The sequence below is a fragment of the Cibotium barometz genome, chromosome 14 (assembly GCF_041138505.1).
Source record: "Cibotium barometz isolate CiBa-2024 chromosome 14, ASM4113850v1, whole genome shotgun sequence".
NCBI classification, from domain to species: Eukaryota; Viridiplantae; Streptophyta; class Polypodiopsida; order Cyatheales; family Cibotiaceae; genus Cibotium; species Cibotium barometz.
The window spans coordinates 44,100,461-44,123,400 of record NC_141059.1 but is presented as its reverse complement, the minus strand read 5'-3'; positions in this window follow the sequence as shown (position 1 = coordinate 44,123,400).

Below are 22,940 nucleotides of genomic sequence, written 5' to 3'. Positions count from 1 at the left end.
GATGTGTATGTATGAATGAGGATGTGAAAATGGACGTATGTATGTAGATGTGGATGTATGGATGTATGTATGTAGATGTGGATGTATGTATGTAGACGTGGATGTATGGATGTGATTGTGAATGAAGAGGTGGATGTGAATGTATGGATGTAGATACGGATGTGGATGTATGTATGTGAATGTGGATGTATGAATGAGGATGCGAAAATGGATGTATGCATGTGAATGTGGATGTATGAATATGAATGTGGATGTGTGGATGTGGAAATGGAGGTATGGATATATGAATGTAGATGTGGATGTATGCATGTAGATGCGTATATATGAATGTGAAATTGGATGTATGATGTGGACGTACGAACATGGATATGTGGATGTGTGGATGTGGAAATGGAGGTATGGATGTATGAATGTAGATGTGGATGTATGCATGTAGATGCGTATGTATGAATGTGAAATTGGATGTATGATGTGGACGTACGAACATGGACATGTATGTAGAATAATGAATATGAAGATGTATGTGAGATAATGTAGTCTATATGAGTGAATGGATGAGAATGAGTACACACTGAATGGAATGTGGAATAAGTAATGTGGTCCGAGAGTGGATAATATGGAAAGACAAGAGTTCGATTTAGAAACTGTATTTTGTGACTGTTTGTAAATGACTGTTTTATGTCATGAATGCTGGGGAAGCATTTTGACCGTCTTGTGGATTAAGGTCATGAAGACCTAACTGTTAAAGTTGCAACTGCTGACGGAGAGTCAATGGAGGACGTCTCGCGTAGCAAGGTCGACTGAGGTCTTGACCAGCCTCGGTTCGATTTAAATGGTGAGCTTCCGGTACGGTGGATGAGGGACCAAGGAAGCGGCCTATGAGTGAAGCGCTAGGTCACCTGCGAAGGATCCTAGAGGGTGCTGACCATACGGTGCTCGGGCTCTGGGTCGCCAAAGATACCCACACGTGCGTCGTGGAAGATATTGGAACAAGGAGTAAGAGTTGTTTTCTGAAACCGTGCATGGATCTGGTTGACTGACCTTGCTGGTCCTCAACGGATGAGTCCATGGCTCTTTATATGGATCTGTTGGTTGATCTTGCTGATCTTCAATGAGAGTCCATCTTGATAAGTGATTATATTGCCGAGTATTATGGGCTAGGAACTAGGAAACGGCCCCTGTGTGGACAGGTGGTGAGCGTTCTAGTTGCCAATGATGCCATAGATACTCTGATGAAGGAATGATGGGAAATTATGAATCAACCAGATAAATTGGAAGATTGTGATTAGCGGTACTATGGTTTTATTAAAGGATTGTTTTAAAGTTAGCTGATGCTAAGAAAAGGCAATTTCATATTGGGTGTGTAAGTGGTGTGACTAGTTTTATGTTTGCATGAACTTCCGGCTAGGGGGCCTTGGAACTCTTTTCCTTGGTACCCGGGACAAAAACCTAACCAAATTTCAAATTGGATCCCATCACTACAGTGGTTGGGCGGTTGGCTAACCCATGGGATCGGATGGGGTTAGGCTGGACTGATGGATCCGTAAATCGAGACTCAAAAATTCTGTTATTACGATAGATAAAGTAAATCCCGGACAAAAATTGTTCTATGGATAGGAATCAATGGCTGTGCCTCTTGAATGGGGAAAAAAGCGTTGATCCCAATGATCCAAGTGCAAGTTTCTTCCTTGATCTGACCAAGTATCTTATAGATGCAATTGGATCAGCTCGATCAGAAATGATCTTGACTACGTTAGAGTAAAAAGTTATCCTGGTGGAATCGCCCGTGCTTTCCGGTAAAGGAAGTCTTTCCGGGTGCGATTTTGGAACAACCGACGGATTAGTCTCTTATCCGGATATCCGTGGGCGAGGCCCCGAATGTGGGACCCCTGTCCCGCGCGAGAAGTGCTACTTCCGCTGCTAGCACCCTGAAACTATTGCTCGGTGGGAACAAGGATCTCACACAGTTCCATCGCCACCTTCATGAGAGAATGAGGATGTCGTGCCACTTAGAGTCATGACTAGATCACAGACACGAAATGCCGAAATGCAGACTGATGAGACACCTCGAACTAGGGATGCAAAGGCAAATCTAGTGGACAAGACCCTACATTCCAATAGAAAAAGGACCACTAGGAGGAAAAAGAACCGCAACAAGCAAACTAAGAGTGCATCCACTAGTTCTCAAGAAGTCTCTAAACAAAACATGAAGGATCAAGCTTTTACATCCCAAGAAGTGCATGAGGAGCATCAACCTCAAACTGGGCCTAGTGCTAAACAAGATGAGGCTACTACAACCGAGGATAGTTCAGGGGGTTCTGTTTTTGTGGATAAGGTGAATGAGACTCTAGATGCCATCATTGATGCTCATAGAAGTCGCATTGCAGCTTTATCTGAGCTACCCAAGAAGCTTCAAGAATACCCAAACCCTCGTGAGAGGAGAAGATCAATCTAGCTGTACATCAGCAACTCATTAGGGAAGCTCAATCAATACTTGAGGGCCCACCTCCACCTATCCCTCGGGGCCCCACCTCTCTTAAGCCAACATTAGAAACCATACCAGAAGTGTCATCAAGTTGGGAAATGAAAAGTGAGCTGATCTCACAAGCTCATAGCGAGAAGTCTGCACCAATTGACACCCCATTGAAAGAAGGCATTCTGCCACCACCTCGTCTTGCCTTCCCATGCAATGATGAAGTTATTGATGCTAACGAGGACATGGCAAATGAGATGTGGGCAATAGTTCATGAGAAAGTTAATGAGAATATGTCCTCTATTATTTCACCTCCATTCTCTGAAGTGGATTTTACCAGGGGCAGAGAAAACAACTTTAGACACCCAAGCATCCAGGAGGAAGTTCAAACAATTATTTCTCCTAGAAGTAAGCATACAATGAAAACCTTACCATCTTATTTGGGAGAATATGAGAACTATTCTCAAACCTTGAGGATACCCTCCATGCATAGAAGGTTGACAAAGGAGATGGATATGGGTATCGTGCAAGCTATTTTGTCAGCACCAGTGGCTTGTACCTTACCTTTACTTGATTTGATAAAGCTTCGACCAAAGTTGTGGAATGATATTGCCACATGTTTGTCAGAGTAGGTATTGCTAAAAAAGGGTCACCATCAATGTACTATACACCCTGAGACAAAGCATGTTATGCCAGTTCCTATCAACAAAGTAGGAAAATTTTGTGAGGACGATCAGGGAAATGCTACCCTCCCATTAGAAGTGCAAAAAGTAGCTTCAACTGCAATACTTGATAGTGGTGCAGGAGTGGGCATTATGACAAGGTCCATTTGAGAAAAGTGGGGCAAACCAGCTATTAGGAGTACAAGGATGTGCTTGCAACTAGCAGATGGAAGCTTTGAACATCCCATTGGGCTGCTAGAGAACATATTGGTCACCACATGTGGGATTGAATATGAGCACACATTTGCAGTAGTGGATTTTGGAAAGCATCCAAACTATGAAGTGATATTGGGTAGACCATTCATACGACAATTTCAAATGATTCAAGATTGGGGATACAATTATTTCTACCTTCAACATGATTCTATCATCACAAGGGTCAACCTAAAGAATCACTCATATCCTGATGTAACGTGGTCTCCAATAGATGAGTTTGATTCGGCTTCATCTGAGGGCTCAAGAGTTACATTGTCAGATGGGCGAGAAGACTTGTGGATGTGTGGAGCCTCATGTAAGGATTTCAACACTGAGAGACTTAAGGGTAATCGAAGTGTATCAGATGAGGCATACATTCCACAACCCTTCCCTGAGCACTTAATTGATCCCCTAGAATGGAGTCATGTCCTTGTTGCAACATTATCGACATGTGCTTTACCGAAGCCAATTCAATTTTGTGACTCAGATGGATATGACATTATTCTTATATGAATGGTACAACCACGTGACCTTCTAGATGATTTGTACTATGGGGATGCATCCACAATAGCACTGCATGTAGAGGAAGTCTCAGTGGAGGATTTAACACTCGAATCTACTAATGATGCTGATAAGGAAGATGGATGGGACTCTAATTTTGATGATGATGTGATAATCCCCGAGGAAGAGTTAGGAAAGGCACGCCTACTCTTGAGAGGAAGGGAGGTTCAAGTAGAGATCCCTTGAAGCCAACCTAAACATAAATGTTGTAAGAGCCATAAGAGAATCCGTAAACAAGATGAGAGGGAACGACGTGAGAGAATACAAAAAGAAGACGAGGAGTTTAAGAATGAACACTCTCGACCACCACCTCACTTCTTAGGAAAGAATGGATATCTATACTATGTCCAAGCACAAGATAGTATCAAAGACCAAGTAAAACGATCAGATGGATTCCAACCAGGAGAAAAGCTAAAAACTGTTAGCAAAAATCGCAAAAAAAACAAAGAGACCAAAACAAAAACTCAAGTCTCAATAGATTCAAAAGAGAGTGTTAGAAGTGCAAAGATAAAGGTTGAACGAAAAACTCTGATGCAAGATTGCAAAAGAGAGCTCAAAACTACATGGTCTTCAATTAGTGATGACTCAAGTGGACAAGAACAAGGTCTCAATGTTCCCCCCAACTTCACACAGTACACTCTTCAAGATCGGAAGATTGTTCTTCAACAGCCCATGCGACAAAACCCAAGCATGCCAAGGATTTCATATGATGGTCCAGAAGATGCAAAAAAATTGATATCGCTAAGCCAAGAGAAGAGCCTCGCTATGTGTGGATTGCCACAGACTTGTCCTTAGATGAGGAGAAGTTATTAATTCAAACAATAAAGGAGTATCACGATGTTTTTTCTTGGAGTTATAAAGACCTCAAAGGAGTTGATCCAAGCATATGTCAGCATACAATTCCATTGTGAGAGGATGCAAAGCCTTCCAAGCAACGTCCTTGTACTTATAATGAGAATTTTGCACGAAATATAAAAGAAGAAATAGACAAGCTCTTAGAGGCAAAATTTATCTATGAGATAGAACACACTAAATGGGTCTCCCCTATTGTAGTGGTGCCCAAGAAAAATGGAAAACTTCGAGTATGTGTAAATCTCAAGAAGGTAAATGCAGTTACTGTACGTGATCATTACCCACTTCCAATCATCACGGATCATGTTTTGGAACGTGTTGCACGGAAAAAGGCATATAGTTTCTTGGATGGATTCTCCGGCTACAATCAAGTGTCAATTGATCTGAAGGATCAACACAAGACAGCCTTTGCTACTGAAGATGGCATCTTTGCCTATCGTGTTATGCCATTTGGTCTAACAAATGCACTTGCAACCTTTTAGCGATTAATGAATCATGTATTCAAGGAGTACCTTAGGCTATTTCTTGAGATCTTCATGGATGATTTATGTGTTCACTCACAAGAGCGTGATGATCATATAGAACACCTCAGACTTGTGTTTCAAAAGTGTCAAGTTTATCGTATATGCTTGAATCCTGACAAGTGCAAATTCATGGTAAGACAAGGGAAGATTTTGGGCCATATTGTTTCTCGCAATGGTATTTCAATAGATATGGATAAAATTGATGTCATTGTCTCATTACCTCGGCCTATCAACCCTAAAGGGGTACAAATATTCATGGGACATTGTGGCTATTATCGTCGATTCATCTACATGTAAAGTTTAATTGGACTGACGAGTGTGAGGAATCCTTTGAAAAGTTAAAGCAAGCATTAGTGTCTGCACCCATCTTACGGGCACCAGATTAGAACCAAATCTTTCATGTCCATATTGATGCTTCAAACTTTGCAATTGGATGTATTTTGGCTCAATCGGGAGAACATAATAAGGATTTACTAATCTCATATGCTAGTCAACAGTTGAACAATGCTGAGAAGAATTATACCACAACAGAAAGAGAAGGTTTGTCCATGATATATGCAGTGAAAAAGTTTTGCCATTACCTTTTGGCAAACAAATTTATATTTTTTGTGGACCATCAAGCACTGCTATATTTGGTGAATAAGCCTTGTGCAACTGGAAGGATTGTGAGGTGGTTTGTCATCCTTCTTGAGTTTGATTTTGAAGTGGTAGTCTGAAAAGGAATAACTCATCTTAGGACAGATCATTTGTCTCGAATCACCTCTGGAGAAGCTCTTGTGGGTGTGGATGATGATATGTTAGATTCAACACTTTTCCTTGTAGAGATAGCTCCTAAATGGTCTAAACCCATCTTAGAAATTTTGACAAGTGGGCAGATACAACTAGCGGGTCCTAATGTGGACCTGTGGTGACCATTCATGTTAATCTCAGGGAGATTATATCGTCAGGGTAATGATGGAGTGTTGCGGCTTATACCTAACCCTGACCAATATGAGGAGATCTTGGAATGGGCACATGAGGGTATTGGTGGAATCCATGCATCAGCTACTACTTGTGTGCGACGTATAACTCAGGATGGGCAATGGTGGCCTACCATGCATGCGGATGCTGAAAAATTTGTTCGTAATTGTGCTTCATGTCAAATTCAACAACCAATTCATAATGTCACATTATTCCAAATTTCAACTACACCAAGTTGGAGTAAGTATATTGTGGACTATCTTCAGCATGGTCATACTGATCGAACAATTCCTAAATATCGAAAGCATGCTATTGAAGTTGAAGCGGCCAATAGCCAACTATATGCTGATAGAGGGCCAACTCTACAAGAGGGGCAAGGATGGCAACTTGCGCATGTGTGTATGTGAAGCTGACTACTTGAAAATCTTGACTCATGCACATGCAGGTGTTGGGGGTGGATACTTTTCGGGCAATACCACAGCTAAGTTGACTAGGTGGTATGGGCTTTGGTGGCCAACCTTACAAATGGATGCCAAAGAATATGTAAAACGTTGTGACGATTGTCAAAGGACCAAACCTCCCATCACAAAGGACAATATGCCATTGCGGCCTATGTTAAGCACACGTACTTTTGCCAAATGGGGTATTGATTTTGTCGATCCCATTAAACCTCCAGCTCGTCACACGCATGCCGAATATATTATAGTCGCAACTGACTATTTGACCAAATGGGTAGAGGCAAAGGCTACAGTAAAAAATGATGCCAGAACCACAGCCAAGTTCTTGTATGAGTACGTGTTTACACGCTATGGCTTACCTATTGAAATCGTTAGTGATCAAGGTGTGCACTTTGTGAATGAAGTCATAAAGTTTTTACTTCAAGAATTTATGGTAATTCACAAGCGTTCTGGACCCTATCATCCCCAGCAGACCAATGGTCAAGCTGAGAGTACTAATAACAAGATTCTCTGCACAGCACTCACAAAGATTGTTGAGGGACATAGGACTGATTGTTGGGAGCAAAAGTTGCACTCAGTTCTTTGGGCATATAGAACAGCCTATAAAACATCTATGGGCACAACCCACCCCATTTGAGCTTGCTTTTGGCCTAGATGCAATTATTTCCATTGAATTTCTTGTACCTACTCTAGGAGTTGCTAAACAATTGGACTGGACTGGTCATGAGCTTTCTCAATGCATTGATGAATTGGAAAAGCTTGATAAGACCCGCTTATTGGCAGTAATGGAGATGTATGCCGAGAAGAGGAGACAAAAGCAATGGTATGATCGAAATGTAACAACTAGCCTATTCAAAAAAGGGGACCTTGTGCTCTTGTACACACTTAAGAAGCATAAGCGAAAGCTCAAGAAACGTGGCCTAGGACCGTTTGTGATAAATGAGCTTACTCCTAGTGGTGCAGTGCGTTTAGAGACACTAGAAGGTGAGCAAATGCCTAACTTCATTAATGGAAGTCATCTCAAAAAATACAATGAACCATTAACTGAAGCCATGCTTCAATGCATGCTGCCCACACACGAAAAGAAGCACATGACCTACTTAAACGTCAGGCTCAAGAAGAAGCTAAAGCTAGGGTTGCAAAAGCCAAGGAGCGTTGCAAGGCTTCTGTGTTGACCTTACAGTTGGCTACTGATGAACAATATGTCGATCCTTTCAATATTCATGTGTGTCTTCATCTTCATGAGACTACCTACTTTGTCTCTGCCTTAATTGACTCTGGTGCAGATTATAATGTTCTCTCATTTGACACATGGGTAGCCTTGGGACAACCAACACTTGTGCATATTCCTATTGACTTACGAAGCTTCTCGGGTGAAGATAACCCTATAGAGGGAAAATGTGTCATTATGATGTCCATTCAGGATCACCAGATGTCAGTTCCCTTTTATGTGGCTAGTAAGTCCAAGGCAGTGGTAGAGGTTGTTCTTGGTCGATCATGGTTAAGTGCTACCAATTGTTCATTAGATTGGAAGAATAGACAATACAAATTGCAAATTGATTCTGATTGCATCTTGGGATCTGCTGCTCCACGAGTTTTATCATGTCAAAAGGGTGGTAGTTCTACCTTACACAACCCACTTTCAACATCTGCTCTTCAAGCTCCAAGACAAATGATGTGGATAATCAACGAGTCCTCAAATGAGGGCCATGGCTGGCATGTTCCAACTACTCTAGTCAAAGAAGGCCAGGCAAGAAGGAATTGTCAATTTGGCTACCCAAAGATGCGTACAAAAACTTGTACCATCTAGCCTAGTTGCTAAACCTCCTAAAAAGCATATCTTTTCCAAGCCTAAACCTCAGATTGTTACTCATTGGGTCCCAAAGCATGTTCTTAAAGCACAAGGCTATTATGAGGGTGCAACAGCACTTTGGCTTCCCAAATGCCATGGTTTGCTAGAGCCAGAAGAGTGTATCAATAAGATTCCAAAAGCCACTCTTGGTTTTTTATATCAGTGGGTGCAAAGGAAATCAACACAACCTCTTCATCAAGATAGGATAGGTGGTTGTGATAGCACCTACAAATCTCCTTGTGTTGACCTTCCCCAAACATGTATTGAATCACCAGTTGTCCCAACTTCTCCTTGTTACACACTTCCACCATCAACTTGTGTACCTAAGACAAATCCAACTTTACATGAGTCTCCTTTGAGCATAGATTCTAGCACTTCACTGCCTAAATCCTCTTATCTTGCTCAAATTCCTCGACAACTGCTATCCTTCCCACCTCTTAAGAAGGACATACCCAAAACCAAAGGTAAGGCATTAACACTACAATTGAAGCTCTTTGATAGATCAGTGTTTAAATAGTCTCACTTTTACTAATGTGGTTCCTTCTGCCTTTACAGGATTGTGTTCTTTTTTAGATGATCTTAACTACATTGTTTTTTATAGGGATTGTAATGATAGATATGAGTGTATAAAGTTTGAAGTTCTAAATTTCATTGTTCTACGCCCAGATACCTCCTGATGGATACTTGGCGAGATACATGTCCACCATGCATTGACCCTGATGGTACTCAACCTGAACATCGCGGGGGTTATAGTGTTCCTCCTTTTCAAACTCATTCAAGGTACTTTTATGCTCCCTTAGGTGAAATTTACTGTGGGCATCACTTTGTCACTTTATTCTATCAACAGCATCATCCATTTCCACATTGTCAAGAATGTGCACGACTCGTATTAGGGGAAGCTTCACACATTTGTTGGCTATGCTGCTCTTACTTTCGACGATATGGCATGTGCTTAATGAAACAAATTGTGGGAATTACACCCCATCGCCATAACCTTCTTGATGTGAGAGTACCAGACCGAGGACCAAATCAACATAGATTACCTGAGGAGGTTCAAGCACAACAATGGAGGGATACATGCATAAATGACTTGCAACCACCTATATTGCAAGCCCTTCTTCCCCCAGCCTCAACATGTCAATTTTGGATCACTATGAGCACCTATATTGAGCAATTCCAAAATCGGAATTGTCTGCTTAACCTTCCCATAGAACCAATGCCATATTTTAGCGAGGAAGCACTCCTTCCTCTACCACCTTCTCCAGAGGCCGGCTTTTGTACAGGGTTGTCCTTGCATCTTGAAGTGATTGATACAATCTTTCCAGTAGAAGTGGACACGAATCCACTGCCAGTGCAAGGATAAGCTCATCAACTCCACAATAAGATCAACAAGCCAGGGCACTTTTCTCCCACTGGGTTTTTCTCCTCGGCTATATTCGGTGATTGGCACCAATAACAAATTTTATTCTTTTCTTTTCTTGTTTGTTAATAAGACATTTTGCAGAGATCTCAGATAAACAAGAGCATATAAACAAGCTCCAACAGTCCACCTACCATGCACATAAATTAGGAAGGGGGGAGACATGCAATGCCTACAAAGAGCAAAAGAAGCAATCTGCACATCAGCAATGCATCAAGACAAACGTGCCACATCAACGAGCACTACAACAGGTGTATTCAAATCATAATCTTTTGTTCTTTATGTGCTTTTTACTTTTGCATATATTGTTTGCATGCTCACAAACAGTTGGTTGGTTTAAGTTTTAAATTAGTTGTTACTATGTGGCGAGTGATTTCTAGATTCTTAGAGGACTTAGTAGAAGGTATTTCTATTTGAAGACGGTGTAAGACATATACCAATGGAGTATGCCAAGTCCTTATGCTCTAGAAGTATATTAGTTATCCCTAGTGGTAGCTACCTCTTAGGTATGGACTAGGTGCTACGATAAACAAAAATTCACGAAACACATGCCCTAAAAAATATATAGAAGTGACTTGAGACATGACGTGTCTACGGCCATGTGGAATGCTTGGTAGGACCTTGGGTTGTTTTAGCACCTTGGGGCCAATGCCTTGGTTTCCATGGGGTGAACACTGACGTCTAAAAGATTAAGAAGAAGACCTACAAGGACTCTATCGCCTTGATAGATGCTGGTAGGACTCTTGGGTACATTATGGGCCCTCGGGATCGATGCCCTCATCTTCATGGGGTACTCCTTATGTCAAAAAGAAAGAAAAAGGTCTGTCGCCCTTGAGATACTTAGCGGCCTTTAGATTCTCTTAGCGGAGGTCTCTTGGCCATTGCTTGGGTCTCATTAGGATGGAACCTTTCTCTTTATCAAGCTAAAAATAATAATTCTCTTTAATCTTCTGCTCTTTACATTAAAAAAAAGGAAGACAGGTCCAATCACCATAACTTATATTTAGGAGTAGGGTTGCCACTTAGGAATAACTTAAACACTTGTAGAACATTGAGACTACGGTCATAACCTGCGGTGTACAAGCACACTTGCCTTTGCATAGCACTATCTACCACACTTAGTCTCACTTTGACTAGTCTTTACTCGCTTCTTTTAGCACTCTTTAAAACTCTAATCGGCCTTTCACTTGCATGCTCACGTGTAAGATTGCAATTGCTGGTTTTTTTTCAATAAAAGGCTTTACTTGTCTTCCATTGTTTTTTGCAGCTTTTGTTTCTACCGCGCCCGAGGACGTGCACAATTTAGAAAGGGGGGAATGTTCCACGGGAACACTCACGGGAACACGGATTATGGAAGGAGGCCGGAAGCAATTAATGCGAGAGAGCGGGATTGTAGCCATGGGAACATAACGACGCACATAATTTTTCCATATTTTTGTGCCGAAGTGCAATGTAAATCGTTTCAGGCCAATGTGGGTTCTAAATGAGAGTTCTAAGTGTATTAAGCAAGGCTCACTTATGGGGTTGTCCGCCCATGTGTGAAAGAGGCCTAGGGTTAGGGTTAGTGACATCTCTATAAAAGAGATGTTAGCTAAAGAAAGAGGACGTTTTTGGCCATTCTCATAAGCTATTGAGTGAAGCTCTTGAGCTCTCAAGATATGGCAACTCTCTAACTCTCTCTATTGTACTCTAATGAGCATCAAGCTCCAATGAGTATAGCTCCACTTCTTTCTCTTAATCTGTTTTAGCATCATTGAAGTAGATTAATCTATGATTAGTTGAATGCTTCTTTCTTTCTCTTGTGTATGCATGCTTGTAGTGTGTGTGTGTGTAGTCTCCATTGATGCAAGCTCTTTCCCACTTCATTGGCAATGAGTTATTCATGGATAGACTCTCTCTATGAGCTTGTGGGTTTGTGAATGTTACATTCTATGCTTGCTTAAGCTTGTGGGTTAGTAGATGCATGCTTATAGGTTTGCTGGCATTAGGGAAAGCTAAGATTTAATCAATGTTTGAATGGGATTAAGAGATTGCCATGCATTGCTTGTTCTCTTGATTAGTGTAGTGGGTTTAAGGGATTGAGAGATTGATTGAGATGTTGAATGGTTGAATCATCAAGTGATGGTTCGTGTATGTGAGCTCTCCTGCAAGGGATAAGCCTTCATGCACTAATCGGGTCGAGTCCTCGGATTGACATTGTGTTTCTCAACACATTTGTTGATCGGTAGTACTCTTATGAGCACTATATTGCACGGTAGAGAGAACCACTCTTCAGGCGCCTACTTCACATGTGTGGTGGAGTTTAAAATTATCAAAAATTGAGATATTTCATCTCTCCTCTCTCCTAATTCAAGTCTAGTTCCAAAAAGTAATCTAAACTGACCTAAAAATGGTAAAAATTTGACCAAACTGATCTGGAAAATTCTAGAATCAGTTTGCTTTGTTAGAAGCTCACTTTTTCCTATAAATAGAAGCCTCCCCCTTTGTTGAGGCTTAATAGTGTTTTATGCATTGTTACTCTACTCCTCCTCCCAAGTACTCTACTCCTCCTCCCAAGAGCCAAGAACTGTGAATTTCTTAATAATTCACTAGTTTTTGGCCATTCCCTCTTCTAAAGATTTGGTGGCCACTCTTGTTGCAAACAAGAGTAGATTCCTCAAACCATCAAGCCAAAGGAAAGCTCCCAGAATTCATGTTAGTAATTTTGCCTTTTCTTTATTCTTTTAATGGTTTTTCTAATCTTGTTTTGTGTAAATTGAAAATTTTGATGCTATGCCTTGTTGGAAAGGCTTTCCCCCTCTCTCATTCTTAAAATCAGTCCTTCTCTATCCTAGACAAGTAATCTAATAGTTGGAATTAAACTTTTCATATTGTTTCTCTTTTAAAAGTGAAATTTGATTAGTCTAGAATGCTTTAAACCAACTGGGATCAATTTTTAAGTAAATTAAGGTAGAAAAAATTAAAAAATGGTCAGCAAAACAAAGGAGGTTGTGGTTAAATTTTCTAAAATTTTGAGAAATAAGTTTCATCTTTTATTATTCTAAAAGAGTAATCCGTATCGTTTGTGTATTCTAAAAGTATCATTTTCATTGTATGCATATAGAAAAATGCATAGTAGAAATATATTTATTCTAAAAGTGTTATTTCCATTAGAATTATGTTCTATGCATAGAAAGATGCATATTGATTTATTTATTTTATTATAAAAGAGTGATTTTCAATAGAATTAAGTTCTATGCATAGAAAGATGCATATTGATTATTTTTTATTATTATAAAAGAGTGATTTTCAATAGAATTAAGTTCTATGCATAGAAAGAATCATATTGATTATTTCTTTATAAAAGAGTGATTTTCATTAGAATTAAATTCTATGCATAGAAAGATGCATATTGGTTAATATTTTTTTATTACAAAAGTGTTACTTTCATCAATATTGATTTATATACATAAATAGATGCATAAAAGAATATTGTTTTATTATAACAGTGTTACTTTCATCAATATTGATTTTTATGCATAAATAGATGCATAAAATAATATTTTTTTTATTACAAAAGTGTTACTTTCATCAATATTGATTTTTATGCATAAATAGATGCATAAAGGAATATTTTTTTATTACAAAACTGTTACTTTCATCAATATGGATTTTTATGCATAAATAGATGCATAAAGGAATATTTTTTTATTACAAAACTGTTACTTTCATCAATATGGGATTTATGCATAAATAGATGCATAAAAGAATATATTTTTTATTACAAAACTGTTACTTTCATCAATATGGATTTTTATGCATAAATAGATGCATAAAAGAATATTTTTTTATTACAAAAGTGTTACTTTCATCAATATGGATTTTTATGCATAAATAGATGCATAAAAGAATATATTTTTTTTAAGTGTTACTTTTATCAAAATGGATTTTTATGCATAAATAGATGCATAAAAGAATATTTTTTATTCTAAAAGTGTTACTTTCATCAAAATAGATTTTTATGCATAAAAGAATTTTTTTTTATTGTAAAATTGTGAGTTTTACTAATATTGATTTTTGTGCATAAAATGATGCATAAAAGAAATTTTTTTATTGTAAAAGTGTTACTTTCACTAATATTGATTTTTATGCATAAATAGATGCATAAAAGGATTTTTCTTTTATATAAAAGTGTTAGTTCTATAGAAGTTGGATTTTATGCATAAATAGATGCATACATAATTTTTTTTTATCAAAACAAGAGTTCTCTTAATCCTATGTTTAAATCCCATGAATATGGGTAAATGAATTAAGTAAATACTCTGTGAAAGAAAATTTTACCATTTCATATTCTTTAGGATGATAATGAGAAAATTCAGAAAAACTATTGAAGTCGGAATTTTAGATAAATGATTCCTCACAGGAATTCGTGATTAGTCTTGAATTCAGTTAAGCAAAATACTCAATGAATGAAATTCAGTAAAGTAGTAATTGAAATATTACCCTTCGATAAAGATAGTTCAAGGAGAACCTTTCTAGACTCAATCCCCGGAATCAGACTATGACCAAGACATAACTCCTTCGTCAGTTTCAAGAATAGACGATGTGACCAATTCAGTAATCTACACTCAAATCACCCACCGAATCTGAAACTAAGTTGAGACCTTTGAATTTGATCTGAGGATCAAGATTACAGAATTCAAATAATTCTGTTTGGGAATGCAGACTTGTGATCTAGAAGTATTGGGATACGAAATTAAGATATATCCATTGTATTCAAAAGAAAATCAAAACTGAAAACTTGCATAGAAACCCTGTTTTCTTAAAGGACTGTCTTACGCCAGAATGCTGGGAGGGAGCATTTGGCATATGTTGGTCTTTCATGGTTTAGGGCTCATGGCAAGCTTGATAGCCATCCTCTTGGTGAGAGGTTAACTCACTTAGGCCTTATGCACATACCTTCTATGCTACATGTGAATGTGGATTTCTTATCTTTTTTATCATAATAACATGGATTTCTCATATGTTCTTAATGCTCATGGGTGCTAGATGTTGATTTTATGTGTTGATTTCTTTGATTTTTGGTCTAGATCCATTTCAACTGTATCGTGGTTTGAAACAATGATACTGGTGTGCTATTCTGTAAGACATAATACTCTAGTGTAATCTCAGTTGGTTCCTTGTAGTAGTTGTTATTCACTTCTACTTTGAGCATATCTTCCCCCTCTTCCAAGGGTTCTTCAATTAACACTTGGTTGATCTTGGCTTGTGGTGGCTGTGGCGGTAGAGCAGGTGGTAGTAATGGTGACATGTCCTGCATCTTGAATATTCCTCTTGGTGAGTAGGATGTATTCAACTGCCATGTAGCCACATTGGGTTACATTGGTGGTGCTAGTAAATCTAGAGACACTCTGGTGATGGAAATTGTGGTAAAGACCGGATCCTCGGGTATCTGCACATGACAGTATCGTGGTTTCCTAGTCTTTGATAGTGAGCACAATAAAGTAACTACCTCGGTCTTAAGTGATGGCATTCAGTGCTCATATGATTTTGTCTATAGATTGAGCACCAAATCAACTCTCTCTAGGGGGGTAGAGATCAACTCTCTCTGGGGGTAGAGATGAGCATTTCCTAATTCATCTCTCCCATCCCTGACTTTTAACTTTTCCAAAATGGTAGTGCTGAGTTCTTCAACTCTTATGTTGCCAACTTGCTTGTTTCTTGGATCATGTGTCCTAATGATTAGAGACTTATGATGATGATGATTAGAGACTTATGATGATTAGAGACTTATGATGATGCTACCACTAAATCTACCCTGGAATATTTTGGTTGTAGCAACTCAAGCATGTTATCTTCATATTCAATAGCCAACTTATAGCACGTATCTAGAGTAGTTGGTCAGGCTAACACCAGATAATCATGCATCTTATGATCTTGGACTCCTCTCTGGAAGTAGGGCAATAACTAATCATCATCAGTTAGTCTTTCCCTCACTTTGCGTCTTGATTTTAGGTGCTTGACTCGAGAAACATAATCCCACATGGATTTCTTTTCTTTTAACTTTATGTTATGAAGCCCAGGACTCCATCTATCACCACTTTGAGCAAAGCTCAATATGAACACATTCTTAAGTTGTGTAAAATTGACTCTATCTTCAAGCTTTAAGGTTCGATACCATTGGTGAGCTTTCTCTTCTAAAGTTAGAGAAAAGGCATGTATCATGGTCACATCTCTCATCGGCCCACATGTTTCACATGTTGACTTAAAGATCTCTATGTGTTGGATCGGGTCCCCATCTCCCTGAGAACTTTTGCACAAGTTTTGAAATGATGTGTGGCTTCATCTAAGATTGTATGTATTCAAGGGCCATTCCTAGTTCCCTAACCATGCCTCTACCCATTTCTGCAACCATATTCAATAAATCCACCCTTGTGGTGTATTTAGATTTGTGTGGGGATCTATTATTGGCCTCTGAGGAGCTATCCCCCCTACCTAGATCTCGTCCTCTACCTGCGTAGTTCCATATATCTAGTCTAGGTCTATGGCTGGGTCTAGGAAATTCATCACTTGGATCATCATTAGTGGCCTCAGCCCACCTTTGTTGAATTAAGAGTTCCACGCTCTACAACAAGAATGTGGGATTATTGATCATTTCATTTATCTCCTTTCTTGTGTAGAGCCAATCCTCTCCTTCGATAGACGCCCTAGGTAGATTGTATAGTTTTTCTTGCAATTCGAGGTCTTCCTCAGCCTTGGGACCCTCATTTATGGGTTCTAGGGTTGGTCTCCCTCCTTTTGTCATTCCCATCCCCATGTTATCTGTGGCTTCTCTAGATGTTTCTATTTCTTTGCCACGTGGCTCCATAACAGATTCAAATTACCAATTTTCCTCTGTTCTGCCATCATTCTTTGTGTGTCAAGATCTTGCCTTTGTAAGCTCAGAAGCCACAAATCGATGCTCTTCTTCTACCATCTTTATGTTAACTTCTAATTCCTTGGATGTGGGGAAGAAGATTTGACCCGTCTTGGAAGCATTTTCCTTGTTCTGGCTAACCCTAGGAGTCATTCCACTAGGTCTCTCAGAGTTAGTGTTTCTGGGTCTAGAGGTTAGTAAATCCGATTTTGGACCGTGTCCCTCTGCACTCATTCATGGTGAGCTCATGCCCGCAGATTGTGCTTCATCTTTTGTGCCCCTTTTAGAGACTAACAAATACCCTGGCCATATCAAAGATTCCACTTGACTTCACAGGAGAAGATGGTTTCTCTTCCTCTCTGGGTCTAGAGAACCTTAATTCTTCTTCCATGGATTCTTCACTATTAGTTTTTGCAATGGTCAAATTTTTCCAAGCTGCAACACTCAATTGAGTGCTCGTCCTCGCTACTAAGAAGTGACTTGAACTAACACTTCTTTGGTAGGAAGAACTTGGGTGATTAGATACACTATCATCAAGGGCAAGTTCATCTCCAATAAGTTTCCTTGACCTCAAATGCATGAGAATACGATTCAATAGGCTAACTCACTACTCCAGCTATTATGCTCATATTTCTGCCGAACTGACGTTTCACGTCGTGAAAGGCAGACTGTGTTTACATCATGAAATGTATTTCAAGCTGTGAGTAGCTTGTGTTTCATGCCTTGAATTTTCAGTTTAGAATTGCATTAATATGAGTCGGGGAGACTCCTATGGTGCACTTATGACCCTCGTTTACCTCTAGTTTGGCAATCCTTTACTCCGTGAATAACCCTTTTCACTGTTGAAATATACAAGTGAATGGGTGTGTGCAGGAACAAGCTTAGCAAGAGTCTGTAAATGAGTGAGAAGCAATGAAAAGGTGAGAGGTATCTACTGGGAGAGAATAAAGGGTAGCATGAGAAGTTCTAGGATGTGTGGAGATATTCTGGGAAAAGTGAAGAGGTGGATTAAATCAAGGAGAGATCAATGATTAGATGATTGGCATCTTGTGGATGTAAACTCTATAAATTGAGGCATTGGCCTAATGAGTATTTGCTGGTTTTTGAGTATCCATGCTTACATTAAGCTATCAGTTAATTGCTCACTAATCTTGTCTTAATCATCATCTAATCACTTTGCTAATGATGTTGATTCTTGCATTTGATCCACCATAGCTCATCACATTGCTACAAATTTAACATGGTATCAGAGCCAAGCTTAGAACTCATCTGGTTTCTAAGCCTGATTACCTTGCTAATAATTTTACTAATTATAATTATGAGATAATCTAATTTTTAGCTCTTTTTCAACTAGCCTCTGTACCCCCAGCTAGTGGAGGAGCTCTCTCTCCCTTGACACATAACCATTGCTCTAGCCCTTTTATAGGCACATATTAGACTCAAGGGCCTACACACAACTCAAAGGAATCGGGCTAATTTAGCATAGAAAGGCGACGGCAGCACGATTTGCAGGCGTCAGTAGAATTTGGAAAAAATCTTCATACGGCAAGCTCGCGTCAAATTTGTCTAATTCCAACTAGGCCTGGGGGTTTTCAAGCATGCTCTACAAGTTGGTGAAGACAGTTTTTGGTTTCATCAAGTCTACAATGAGATCCAGCACTGTGCATAATCAGGGAAGTACCTCTACTAAAATCATTTGATTAATTCTTCATTAAAGCTTCAATATTGATGTTTGTGGGCTCAAAACATATCTAGATACATTTATCTACTACTGTATTGAAGCATTTTAAGATTAGATTTGTGCAAATGGATCAATTGAAGACTCCAAGTTGGGACAGTCTTCTACACATGAATAGTGAATATCTTGGCAAATTGCTTAATTAATCCACCTAATCAAGGTGTTAATTAGGCATTGGTGGATCTAATCCAACATTGGGAAGGTGCTACACATGTGTATGTGTTTAAATTAAATTTTTCGTCACAATCACTATCTCGATAAATCCCTCCAAATCAGTGTATTTTCTACACACACAAAACAAGGGATTATTTTACTAATCAATGATTAATCAACACTAATCACTATATTTTGATGCAATTGAGGGCTCCAATTTACCATTGGGTATCTGATATAGATCCCTATAACTTTAGATTACAATTCAAAGATGGTTTGATACTCCAACCATTCAGTACAGATTTGTTACCCTTGGCTTAATGTAATTTTTAGTGAAATTATACTGATAAATCTATTGTAATCATCATTTAACACCAAATTTGAGTTGTAAAAGGGTAGACACTGCCCTTGAATCTTGAATTGGATCAAGAGGTAAGACTCCCTTCACATCATCATGAGAATAGCGTAAGAAATAGCTAAATTTAATGGGTTTTATACATGGCAAACAAAGACCATGTATTTGCTCATGAGGAAAATTTTGTGGGGGCTAGTTGAGGGAAGAGATGAATGCCCAGAGGTGATTGGGGAAAATGAGTGGAAGAGACGGAATGATAAAGATTTAGGACTCATTGCACTCAGTTTAAATGATGAAATCCTTCACCACATCACAGGGATACAATGGGCAAAAGATACTTGGGATGAACTCAATAAATTATTTGGCACTCAAGCAAAAAATTCAAAGATAAATTTGCTAATGCAATTCTACAAACTTGATATGAAGGAAAGTGAACCTTTAATCACACACTTGAACAAATACAAAAGCATTAAGCAACAACTGGCAGCCATTGGTAAGAAGGTAGAGGATGATGAGGGACTAGCAGTGCTTCTGTGAAGAGTGTGGACAAAGGAGAATATGAAAACATTGTGGCAACCTTAAAGAATGTACCTGAATTGAAGCTGTATGAGATAGAAGGAGCTCTGCTAGAGCAAGAGACCAAGGTCAAAGAGAAGAAATGGGTGGACTCAACAGTTGGAGAGGAAAAAGCATTCTTCACTCGAGGAGGATTCTCACGAGGATGAGGACGAGGATAAGGACAAGGACGAGGAAGAGGAAGAGGCAGAGGAGGAGGAAGGACCTTCTTTTGCCACCCACAACTGTGGGAAGCTAGGACACATGGCAATAGACTACTACAGCAAACCCAGAGAATAAGGAACGACATCGGCAAACTTCATGGAGACTCCTAAGGAAGTGGAGTCAGATCATCTTTTCTGAGAGAGAGAGAGAAACCCAACAACCCAATGTAACTTGCCCCAACAAAGTAAAACCACCTCTGAGCCACCGATGATGTAGACCATGTGGTAGATATATGTGAGCACTTTAGTCAAGGTCACGGGCACTTGTAGTAGCCTTGGACACATAGAGAGAGAGAGTGTCAAGGACTATGAGTTAGGGACTTGAGGCAGTGATCGTGGGCTACCAAGTAAGAGGAAACTTGGTATAGGGTACAGGTGTGCTAGGATTATTTTACTTGAGGGGAGGTGTTGAAATATACAAGTGAATGGGTGTGTGCGGGAACAAGCCCTTAGCAAGAGGCTGTAAAGAGAGTCTATAAATGAGTGAGAAGCAGTGAAAAGGTGAGAGGTATCTACAGAGAATAAAGGGTAGCATGAGAAGTTCTAGGAGGTGTGGAGATATTCTGGGAAAAGTGAAGAGGTTGAGAGAATCAAGCGAAAGAGGTGGAGTGAACCAAGGAGAGATGAGTGGGATTAGATGCTTGGCATCTTATGGATATAAACTTTATAAATTAAGGCATTGGCCTAATGAGTATTTGCTGGTTTTTGAGTATCCATGCCTACATTAAGCTATCAGTTAATTGCTCAATTGGCAGGTAGTGTTTTACGTTGTGAAATGCAATGTGTTTCATGCTGTGAATAGCTTTCCTACACTTTCACACATTGTCGTTCGAGTCAATGGAATGATGTTTTGATTGATTTAGAGTATGGTTCCCTATCCAAAAGATCTAGAAAGGTTGTGCCTGACAAAAGGAATGTAATGCAAGTCACTAACACAACCAATGGCTCCTTGTTTTTGCGATTTTCATTTTTTTGGAAAAACAAAAAAAAAGAGTGTCACCAATTGCTATCTCATGATAGTGAAATCAACAAAATCGAAAGAAAATCCAATTGTAGCTTTCCTTTAGTTAATACCAAGTATCACCCACACTTCCACACACACAATTTTCCACAACCACTCTAATTTCTTCCCTTCCACACAAACCTCATCTACACAATTTTTCACAATGCACTTTCAGAATGCAAAGGCAATAGTTAATCTTGCATAATGGGAGCTAGAGCTCTAAAAATATGAAAGAAACAATGGTTGTTTCCCTGACAGCGGTGCCAAAAATGTTGTGGCTTCCTATTGCATCTACCAAGAGAACTCAACACATTCAAAATCGGAAGAAGCAATAGACAACAACCATCGTATGGTACTTACCAATGCTTTGAGCTCACATCCCTTAAATACCTCCAAGCTCACTTTTGGAAGCTCCAATCCTCCAATCTCCACCTCCACTTTGTCACCGTACAGTCGTTCACACCACAATGCAAGGCAATCATCCTCTCACTCTCCCACACACAAGCATGGAAGAGGCACATGCACTAGAGTACACACACATGCACTAGAGTACACACACACTCTCTCTCTCTCTCTCTCTCTCTCTCTCTCTCTCTCTCTCATACATAAGACAAAATAAGAGCTCTCATAGCATAGAGGGGGATTTTGTCTTTCCATTATGAGAAATTGCCTTATATACAACTGGCCCTTATTCACACTTGGGCACCCAAAACTTACTAACTAAAGTTCTGGTTGGCCAGTAGCTCATAGCGTACAACCTTTATAGTGCCTTTACATGACACTTATTAAAGTCCTAAAATGGAGGATCATCTTTGTTAATCCAAAATGGGATTAACATGAAGCTAAGGCGGGCTCAGAGGAGTCAGCACTAATACCAAACAAAGGCAGCAATGTATCAACTACATCTGGAGCATCAATGGATGGATGTAGCTGACAAGAAAGCATGGGTTATGCATATTCATCAAATATGACATCTATGGATACAATTAGCTTTTTATTGGAAGAGACATACAACCGATATCCTTTGCTTTCACTGCTATATCCCACATAGATACATTTCAAAGCCTATACTTCAAGCTTATGTTTGTGATGTGCTGGTACATGCACATAAGCTAGACAACCGAATACATGCATATGAGTAATGATTGGAATTCTACCATTCCAAGCTTCATAAGCTGTTATATAGATTTCAAGGCCTTAATTAGATAGTGGTTTAGTACACATAATTGGTACACATGACCGCTTCAAGCCAAAATATAGAAGGCACATCCTTTCTTTTGAGCATACATCTGGCCATTTCCATGAGTGTCCAGTTTTGATGTTTAGCCACACCATTCTATTCTACTGTGGTGTATAAGGATTATTACACTAATGAGAAATGCCATGGGACATCATGAAAGTAGTAAACTCATTTGATAAATATTCCCTCCCTCTGCCGGTATGCAATGTCAGTAGCTCTTGATTGCAAGCATTTTCAACAAGAGGAAGAAACTGATAGAAAGCTAAAAAGGCATATGTCTTGACCTTTAAACCATACACCAAGCACAGAAGCGAGTGTAGTCATCAATAAAATTCATGAAGCATAGATGCCCACCGATAGAGGGAGCCCACATAGGACCACAGAGATCGCTGTGCACCAATTGCAATGGGCAAGTAGCACAAAAAATGCCCTTTCAAAAAGGATTGATGATGCATCTTTCCGTGTATGCATCCCTTGCATACATGCTTATGGGGGGGCTGATCGGTGATAGCTCATGAACCATAGCTTGACATCATAACCACAGAAGAGATGGAAAATTCAGGTAATCAAACTGAGCATGCCAAATCTCAATGTCACGCTAAATCTATGGTGTGGAAACAATCAAGGCATTTGCATGAGGAGTATTAGTACTCTTGTCACACATGTCAAGCATGTATAACTCATTGCATAATGTAACATGCAAGAGAAGCACATTCGAATCAGTTCTATCATGAATGGAACAAAAATGATCAGAAAACTG